Raw genomic sequence first — 9,400 nt, 5'->3', positions numbered from 1 at the left:
GTTTAAGAAATCAGTTTCTTCCTATTTCAATCTTGGTAGTTTATAGGTTTCCAGGAAGGATTCCATCTCTTCCAGATTGCTTAGTTTATTGGCATATAGCTGCTGATAAAAATTTCTAATAATCCTTCCAATTTCAATGGTGTTCATGGTGACCTCTCCTTTTTCATTCATAATTTTAATAATCTGGGTCCTTTCTCTTTTCTTTTGGATAATTCTTGCCAGTGGTCTGTCAATTTTATTGATTCTCTCCAAGAACCAGCTTCTAGTCCTGTTGATCTGCTCTACTGTACTTCTGGTTTCTGATTGATGGATTTCTGCTCTAATTTTGGTCAATTGCTTCCTCGTGCGTGGATTAGGCCTGTCCCTCTGTTGCTGTTCCAGCTTCTTGATGTGAGAATATAAAAACTGCATTTTAGATTTTTCTATTCTTTTGAGTGAGGCTTGGATGGCTATGTATTTCCCCCTTAGGACTGCCTTTGCAGTATCCCATAGGTTTTGGACTGTTGTATTTTCATTCTCATTGGTCTCCATAAATTGTTTAATTTGATTTTTGATTTCCTGGTTTATCGAGTCATTCCTGAGCAGGATGGTTCTTAGTCTCCAAGTGTTTGAGTGTCTTCCAAATTTTTCCTTGTGGTTGAGTTCCAATTTCAGAGCGTTGTGGTCTGAGAATATGCAGGGGATAATTTCAATCTTTTGGTATCGGTTGAGACCTGTTTTGTGTCCCAGAACATGGTGTATTCTTGAGAATGTTCCATGGGCATTAGAATAGAATGAGTATTCTTTGGTTCTGGGGTGTAGTGTTCTATATATATCTATGAGGTCCAACTCGTTGAATATGGCATTCAAAGCCTTTGATTCTTTGCTTAGTTTTTGCCAGGGTGTTCTGTCTATTTCTGATAGTGGAGTGTTGAGCTCCCCTACTATTAATGTATTTTTATCTGTATGTCTCTTTATTCTGGTTAAGAGTTGGCTTGTGTATCTTGCTGTTCCCCTGTTGGGGGCATATATATTTATAATTGTCATATCCACTTGTTGAATACTTCCTTTAAGAATAATATAGTGCCCTTCTGCGTCTCTAACTATAGTCTCTAGTTTAAAATTCAATTTATCTGATATGAGAATTGCTATCGCAGGTTTCTTTTAAGGTCCATTTCTGTGAAAGATGGTACTCCATCCCCTTACTCTCAGTCTGAATACATCTTTGGGTTTGAAATGAGTCTCTTTTAGACAGCAAATGGATGGGTCATTTCTTTTTATCCAATCTGCAACCCTGTGGCATTTATGGGAGCGTTCAAACCATTTACATTAGCGCTAAGAACTGAGAGATATGATTTTAATGATGCCATGTTGCCAGTAAAGTCTTTGTTTGTATTGGCTGTGACTTTCTGTTCTGTATCACTCTTGGGGCCTTTTTACCTTTATAGAACCCCCCTTAATATCTCCTGTAGGGCTGGTTTCATGGTTACGAAATTGGTTAATGACTGGCGATTCTGAAATGTCTTTATTTCTCCATCAATTCTGAATGACAGCCTTGCTGGATAAAGGATCCTTGGCTGCATGTTTTTCTCTGAAAGAGCTTTAAAAATGCTCCCCCAACCCTTTCTCTCATTCCAGGTCTGTGTAGACAGGTCTGACGTAATTCTGATGCCTTTGCCTTGGTATGTGAGAAATTTCTTTGCCCTGCGCTTTCAATACTGTATCCTTAGATCTAATATTTGCGAATTGCACAATGACGTGACGTGGCATAGGTGTGTCGTGGTTGAGCTTGGGAGGGGTCCTCTCTGCCTCTTGGACATGAATGTTTGTTTCCCTCGCTAGATTAGGGACATTTTCAGCTACAATTTGTTCAAATATCTCTTCTAGACCTCTGTTTTTCTCCACCCCCTCAGGGATGCCGATGATTCTGACATTGGAACGTTTCATTGAGTCAGTAATCTCCCGTAATCTACATTCGTGGCTTGTATTTTTTTAAGACCAGCTTCTATTTTTGTTTTTTCCTCTATTAACCCATCCTCCAATTCACTAACCCTTTCCTCTGCTTCGGTGATCCTGGCTGTCAGAGCCTCTAGTTTTGCCTGCATTTGGCTCATAGAATTTTTAATTTCTGTCAGATTCGCTCTCATTTCTGTCCTTTGGGATTCTATATTCTCAGTAATACTTTTTTCAATTCTACTCATCATTTTGACCATTGTTACTCTGAATTCCATTTCTGATAATTTGTTTACATCCATATCCATTATTTCTGTGGCAGAGGCCACAGACTCACTGTCTTTTCTTTGCTGGGGGAGCTTCTCCTTCTTGTCATTCTGATGAGGAGAGGTTGCGGGATTTCCAGAGCCCAAATTATTGACTGGGTCCCAGGTCGTGCCCCTTGTTTTATAGGGATCTTAGGGATGTGGGCTTCTTCTTTAAAGATTTTATTTATTTATTTATCTGAGAGAGAGAGAGAGAGAGAGACAGTCAGCAAGAATGGGAACAGAAGCAGGGGAGTGGGAGAGAAAGAAGCAGGCTCCCAGCGGAGGAGCCCGATGAGGGACTCCTTTCCAGAACACTGGGATCACGCCCTAAGCTGAAGACAGGCGCTCAATAACTGCACCACCCAGATGCCCCGGGTTGTGGGCTTCTTGATTTTTCAGCCTGCCTTCTGTGTTCTGGGGGAGGGGCCTGCTGCACCGATACTCAGGCAACCCTGTTTGGGTAGAGTCTCCTTGTCCCCTGGGAGGGGGGATGGGGATGGGCACGCTGTGAGCCGGTATTTCCAGGCTTTTGTTCTCTGGCGGCTTTCCCAGGCAGTCTGTTATGCCTCTTCTGAGAGACAGAGCAGCAGAGCTGAATTGTCACAGAACAGAGGGATTGTGGCCCATTCGCCACTGATGTTCTGGCCACTTTAACTCCATTACTGTTGGTGCTGCTCAACCCTGCAGCATCCCGGGATGTGCGCCCCACACCCGGCGTCCCTGCCCTCACTTCCAGGGCCGGCGCCTCTCTGTCCTTTGTGTTTCTAACGCTGCCAGCTGCCAGCCACCCCGAGCACGCTCCAGGAGCTCCTGGTCTCAGTCTGGATCCAGTGAGCGCACCGGGATTCTGGTGTTCAGTGAGATGCCTGGTGGCGCATGCTCCAGGCTCACCGGTCTCAGTCCACTTTCTCTCCAGAGTGCCTTCCTTGAGTACACCCGCTCCCCCATGCAGGTGGCTGCCGCTTCCTAGCGCCCGAACAAGGCAGCCCCCCCCCTTCCTTTTACCTTCTGATATCTGTGCGTGGTTTCAAGGCTCCCCGCTTTGTACCTCAATACTCAGTGCTGGAGATGTTCATTTGTAGAGATCCAGATGTATCTTCCTGCGTCTCAGGCTGATTCCGTGGTTGTTTAGGCTTGTCTGGTACCTATCCAGCTCGACTCAGGGGACCAGCTGAAAAAGGGGTCCCCTACTCCTCCGCCATCTTAACTCTGTCTCTATCTCTTTTGAATAAATAAATAAAATCTTTTAAAAATAATAAATAAATAAATAAATAAATAAATAAAAATAAGTAAATAAATAATGTCATATGGAATTGAGGAAAAAAAATAAAGTCACCAGGGAAAGACTACAGAGAACAAAAGCCCCAGAAAACAGGTTTTCACTGAGCCCCCCCAGGGGAAGGGGCAGGGCAACTCTGCCTAAAAGGGTTGCATGAGTAACAATGTGGTAGGCCCTTCCCCCAGAAGACAGTCTGGAAGAACAAGAGGAGTACAACCCTAAAGTCCCTATAAAACAGGTGCATTTTGTTTGGAACATGGTTAATACTTCAGAATCTGTATATTCCATCAATCACCTCTTAACAGAATCACAAAGAGGAGGAACCCCCAACGAAGAAAAGAATCAGAGACTGTGGCCTCTGCCATAGACATAACAGATACGGATATAACCAGATGACAGAAATAGGCTTCAGAGTAACAATTATGAAGTTGGTATCTAGGCTTGAGAAAAATATTAATGACACTATAGAATCTCTAAGGGCAGAAATGAGATCTAATCAGGCTGAACTTCAAAATGCTATGAATGACACGTAGCCTAAACTGGATACTCTGACTGACAGGACAAATGAGGCAGAAGTACAAATTAGTGAGTGAGAAGATAAGATGATAGAAAAGAAGGAAACCAAGGAGGCATGGGAAAAACAGATTAAGCCCAAGGGATCAAACTGAGAGAGATTAATGACTCAATGAAACATTCCAATATCAGAATTATTAGGATCCCTGAGGGGGTGGAGAAAGAGGTATAGAAGATATATTTGAGCAAATTGTAAATGAGAACTTCCCTAACCTGGGAAAGGAAACAAGTATTCATGTCCAAGAGGCAGAGAGGACCCCTCCCAAGATCAATGAGAACAGGCCAATGCCACAACATATAATAGTACAATTTGCAAATCTTAGATCCAAGGAAACAATCTTGAAACTGGCATGCGGGAAGAGAATCCTTATGTAGAGAGGGAAGAATATCAGAATAACATCAGACCTGTCCACAGAGACCAGGCAAGCCAGAAAAAGCTGGCAGGACATATGTGAACTAAGTGAGAAGAACGTGCAGCCAAGGATACTTTATCTAGCAAGTCTGTCATTCAGAATGGATGGAGAGACAATGAGCTTCCAAGACCAGCAGAAACTGAAAAAATATGTGGTCACCAAGCCAGCTCTCCAAGAAATATTAAGGGGGATTCTATAAAAGGAAAAAGACCCAAAGAATGATATAGAACAGAAAACTACAGAGACAATCTATAGAAACAGACTTCCCAGACCACATGATGACAATAAAATCATATGTCTCAATAATCACTCTTGACATGAATGGCCTAAATGCTCCCATGAAATGGCACAGGATTGCAGATTGGATAAAAAGACAAGACCCATCCATATGCTATCTACAAGAGACTCATTTTGAACGTAAAGATACATCCAGACTGAAAGTGAAGGGATGGAGAACCATTTTTCATGCCAATGGACCTCAAAAGAAAGCTGGGGTAGCAATTCTTAGACAGATTAGATTTTAAACTGAAGACTGTAGTGAGAGATACAGAAGGACACTCTATTATTCTTAAAGGATGTATCCAACAAGTGGATATGACGATTATAAATATCTATGCCCCCAACAGGGGAGCAGCAGATACACAAGCCAACTCTTAATCAGAATAAAGAGACATAAATAAACATATGTTAATATTAGGGGACCTCAAACTCTGCTCTCAGCAATAGACATATCATCTAAGCAGAAAATCAACAAAGAAAAAAGAACTTTGAATGACAAATTGGACCAGATGGACTATCTTGAACCTAAAGATACATCCCAACTGAAAGTGAGGGGACGGAGAGCATTTTTGATATCAACGGACCTCAAAAGAAAGCTGGAGTATTAATTCTCATGTCAGACAAATTAGATTTTAAACTAAAGAGAGATACAGAAGCACACTATATTATTCTTAAAGGGTCTATCCAAAAGAAGACCTAACAAGTGTAAATATCTATACCCACAACATGGGAGCAGCCAACTACATAAGCCCACTGTTAACCAAAATAAAGAAACATATTGATAATAATACTTTAGTAGTAGGGGGCCTCAACACTCCACTCTCAGCAATAGACAGACATCTAAGAAGAAAGTCAACAAAGAAACAAGAGCTTTGAATGACACACTGGACCAGATGGACCTCATAGATATATACAGAACATTCCACCCTAAAACAGCAGAACACTCATTCTTCTTGAACACACATGGAACTTTCTCCAGAATAGACCACATACTGGGTCACAATTGATACCAAAAGATTGAGATATTGAATAGTCCCTGCATATTCTCAGACCACAATGCTTTGAAACTGGAACTCCATCGCAAGAAAAAAATTGGAAGAAATTCAAACACTTAGATGCTAAAGACCATCATGCTTAAGAATGTTTGGGTCAACCAGAAAATCAAAGAAGAACATAAACAATTCATGGAAACCAATGAGAACAAAAACATATCAGTTTCCAAAACCTATGGGATAATGCAAGACGGTCCTAAGGGGGAAATGCATAGCCATCCAAGCCTCACTCAGAAAAATAGAAAAAATCCCGTATACGCAAATTAACTTTACACCTTAGAGAACAACAAATAAAGCCCAAGACAAGCAGGAGAAGAGAAATAATTAAGATTAGAGCAGAGATCAGTGAATTAGAAACCAAAAATACAGTAGAGCAGATCAACGAAACTAGAAGCTGGTTCTTTGAGAGAATAAATAAGATCAATAAACCATTGGCCAGACTTATCCAAAAGAAAAGAGAGAGGACCCAATTTAATAAAATTATGAATGAATGAGGAGAGATCATGAATAACACCAAGGAAATAGAAGCAATTATTATCAACAACTATATGCCAATAAATTAAGCAACCTGGAAAAACAGATTCCCTCTTGGAAACTTATAAACTACCAAGGCTGAAACAGGAAGAAATAGACAATTTGAGTAGATGAATAACCAGTAATGAAATTGAAGTATTAAACAAACAAAAACAAACAAACAATAAACACCTCCCAAAAGACAAGTGTCCAGGGCCAGATGGCTTCCCATGGGAATTCTACCAAAAATGTAGAGAAGAAACAATACCTATTCTCCTGAAGCTGTTTCAGGGGGGGAAAGAAAAGGAAAACTTCCAAACTCCATCTATGAGACCAGCATTACCTTGATCCCAAATTCAGATAAAGTCCCCATCAAAAAGGAGAGTTACAGACCAATATCCCTGATGAACATGAATGCCAAAATTCTCAACAAGATCCTAGCTAATAGGATCCAACAGTACATTAAAAGGATTATCTGTCACAACCAGGTGTGATGCAAGGTGGTTCAACATTCACAAATCAATCAGTGTGATGGAGCACTTTAATAAGAGAAGAGACAAGAAGCATATGATCCTCTCAATTGTTGCAGAAAAAAGCATTTGACAAAATACACCATCCTTTCCTGATTAAAACCCTTCAGAATGTAGGGATAGAGGGAATATTCCTTGATTTCATAAAAAAATCTATGAAAGCCCACAAGAAATATTATTTTCAATGGGGAAAACTGAGAGCCTTCCCCTTAACATCAGGAACATGGTAAGGATGCTGACTCTAGTCACTATTGTTCAACATAGTACTAGAAGTCCTAGCCTCAGAAATCAGAGAAGAAAAAGAAATAAAATGTATTCAAATTGGCAAAGAAGAACTCAAATTCTCCCTCTTCACAGGTGACATGATACTTTATGTGGGAAACCCAAAAGACTCCACTCCCAAATTACTAGAACTCATAGAGCAATTCAGTAAAATGGCTGGATACAAAATCAATGTACAGAAATCAGCTGTTTCCCTATACATGAAGAATGTAGAAAGAGAAATTAGGGAATTGATTCCAATTACAATAGTACCAAACACCATAAGATAACTTGGAATAAACCTAACCAAATAGGTAACGGATCTATAGTCTATAAACTACAACATTTATGAAAGAAATTCAAGAAAGCACAAAAAGATGGAAAAACATTCCATTCTCATGGATCAAAAAAATAAACATTGTTAAAATGCCCATGCTGTCCAGAGAAATCTATACTTTCAACACCATCCTGATGAAAATACAAATGACACTTTTCAAAGTGCTGAAACAAACAATCCTAAAATTTGTATGGAAACAGAAAAGACCCCAAATTGCCAAGGAAATGTTAAAAAAGAAAAACAAAGCTGGGGGCAAAAAGTTGCCTGATTTCCATCTATATTACAAAGCTGTGATCACCAATACAGCATGGTATTTGCACAAAAACAGACACATGGATCAATGGAACAGAATAGAGAGCCCACACATGGACCCTCAACTTTATGGTCAACTAATCTTTGACAAATCAGGAAAAAATATCCAATGGAAAAAGGACAGTCTTTTCAATAAATGGTGCTGGAAAAATGGGACAGCTATATAGGGAAGAATGAAACTTTACCACTCTCCCACACCATACACAAAGATAAACTCTAAACGGATGAAAGATCTCAATGTGAGAGAGGAATCTGTCAAAATCCTAGAGAAGGACATAGGCAGTAACCTCTTTGTCATCAGCCACAGCAACTTCTTTCAAGACATGTCTCCAAAGGCAAGGGAAACAAAAGCGAAAATGAATTTTTGGGACTTCATCGAGATAAAAACCTTCTTCATAGCAAAGGAAAGACTCAACAAGACAAAGAGGCAACCCATGGAATGGGAGAAGATATTTGCAAATGACATTACAGATAAAGATCTGTAAAGAATTTCTCAAACTCAACATCCAAAAAACAAATATTCAAGTCAAAAAATTGGCACAAGACATGAACAGACACTTCTCCAAAGAATACATATGAATGGATAACAGACACATCAAAAAATGTACAACATCACCAGCCTTCATGGAAATTCAAATCAAAACCACATTGAGATACTACCTTACACCAGTTAGAATGGCAAATATTGACAAGGCAGGAAACAACAAATGTTGGGGAGGATATGGAGAAAGGGGAACCCTCTTACACCATTGGTGGGAATGCAAGCTGGTACAGTCACTTTGGAAAACAGTATGGAGCATCCTCAAGAAGTTAAAAAGTAGAGCTATCCTATGACCGAGCAATTGCACTACTGTATACTTACTCAAAAAATACAGAGATAGTGAAAAGAAGGGACACAAGCACCCAAATATTCATAGCTGCAATGTCCACAATAGCCAAATTGTGGAAGAAGCCTAAATGTCCTTTAACAGATGAATGGATAAAGAAGATATGACCCATATATAAAATGGATTACTCAGCCATCAGAAAGGATGATTACCCATCATTTGCATCAACATGGATGGAACTGGAGGGGATTATGCTAAGTGAAATAAGTCAAGCAGAGAAAGACAATTATCATATGATTTCATTTATATGTGGAACATAAGGAGTAGCATGCAAGACATTAGGAGAAGGAAGGGAAAAATGAAGGGGAGGAAATCAGAGGGGGAGATGAACCATGAGAGACTATGGACATTGGGAAACAAACTGAGGGCTTCAGAGGGGAGGTGGTGGGGAGATTTCTTAGCCTAGTGATGGGTATTAAGGAGGGCACATATTGCATAGAGCACTGGGTGTTATACACAAACAAGGAATCATGGAACACTACGTCAAAACTAATAATGTACTGTATGGTGACTAACATAACATAATAAAAATAAATAAAATAGATAAACACAGTTCAAGTTAAAAAAAAAATAACCAAACCTTAAACCTAAAGGAGCTATAAAAAGAACAAGATTTCAAGCCTAAAGCCAGCAGAAGGAAGGAAATCATAAAGATTAGAGCAGAAATAAAGGATAAAGAAACTAACAAAATCAATAGAACAGATCAATGAAACCAGGAGCCTGT

The sequence above is a fragment of the Ursus arctos genome, unplaced genomic scaffold (assembly GCF_023065955.2).
Source record: "Ursus arctos isolate Adak ecotype North America unplaced genomic scaffold, UrsArc2.0 scaffold_5, whole genome shotgun sequence".
NCBI lineage: Eukaryota > Metazoa > Chordata > Mammalia > Carnivora > Ursidae > Ursus > Ursus arctos.
The sequence above is the reverse complement of the archived record's forward strand: the minus strand, read 5'-3'. Positions refer to the sequence as shown.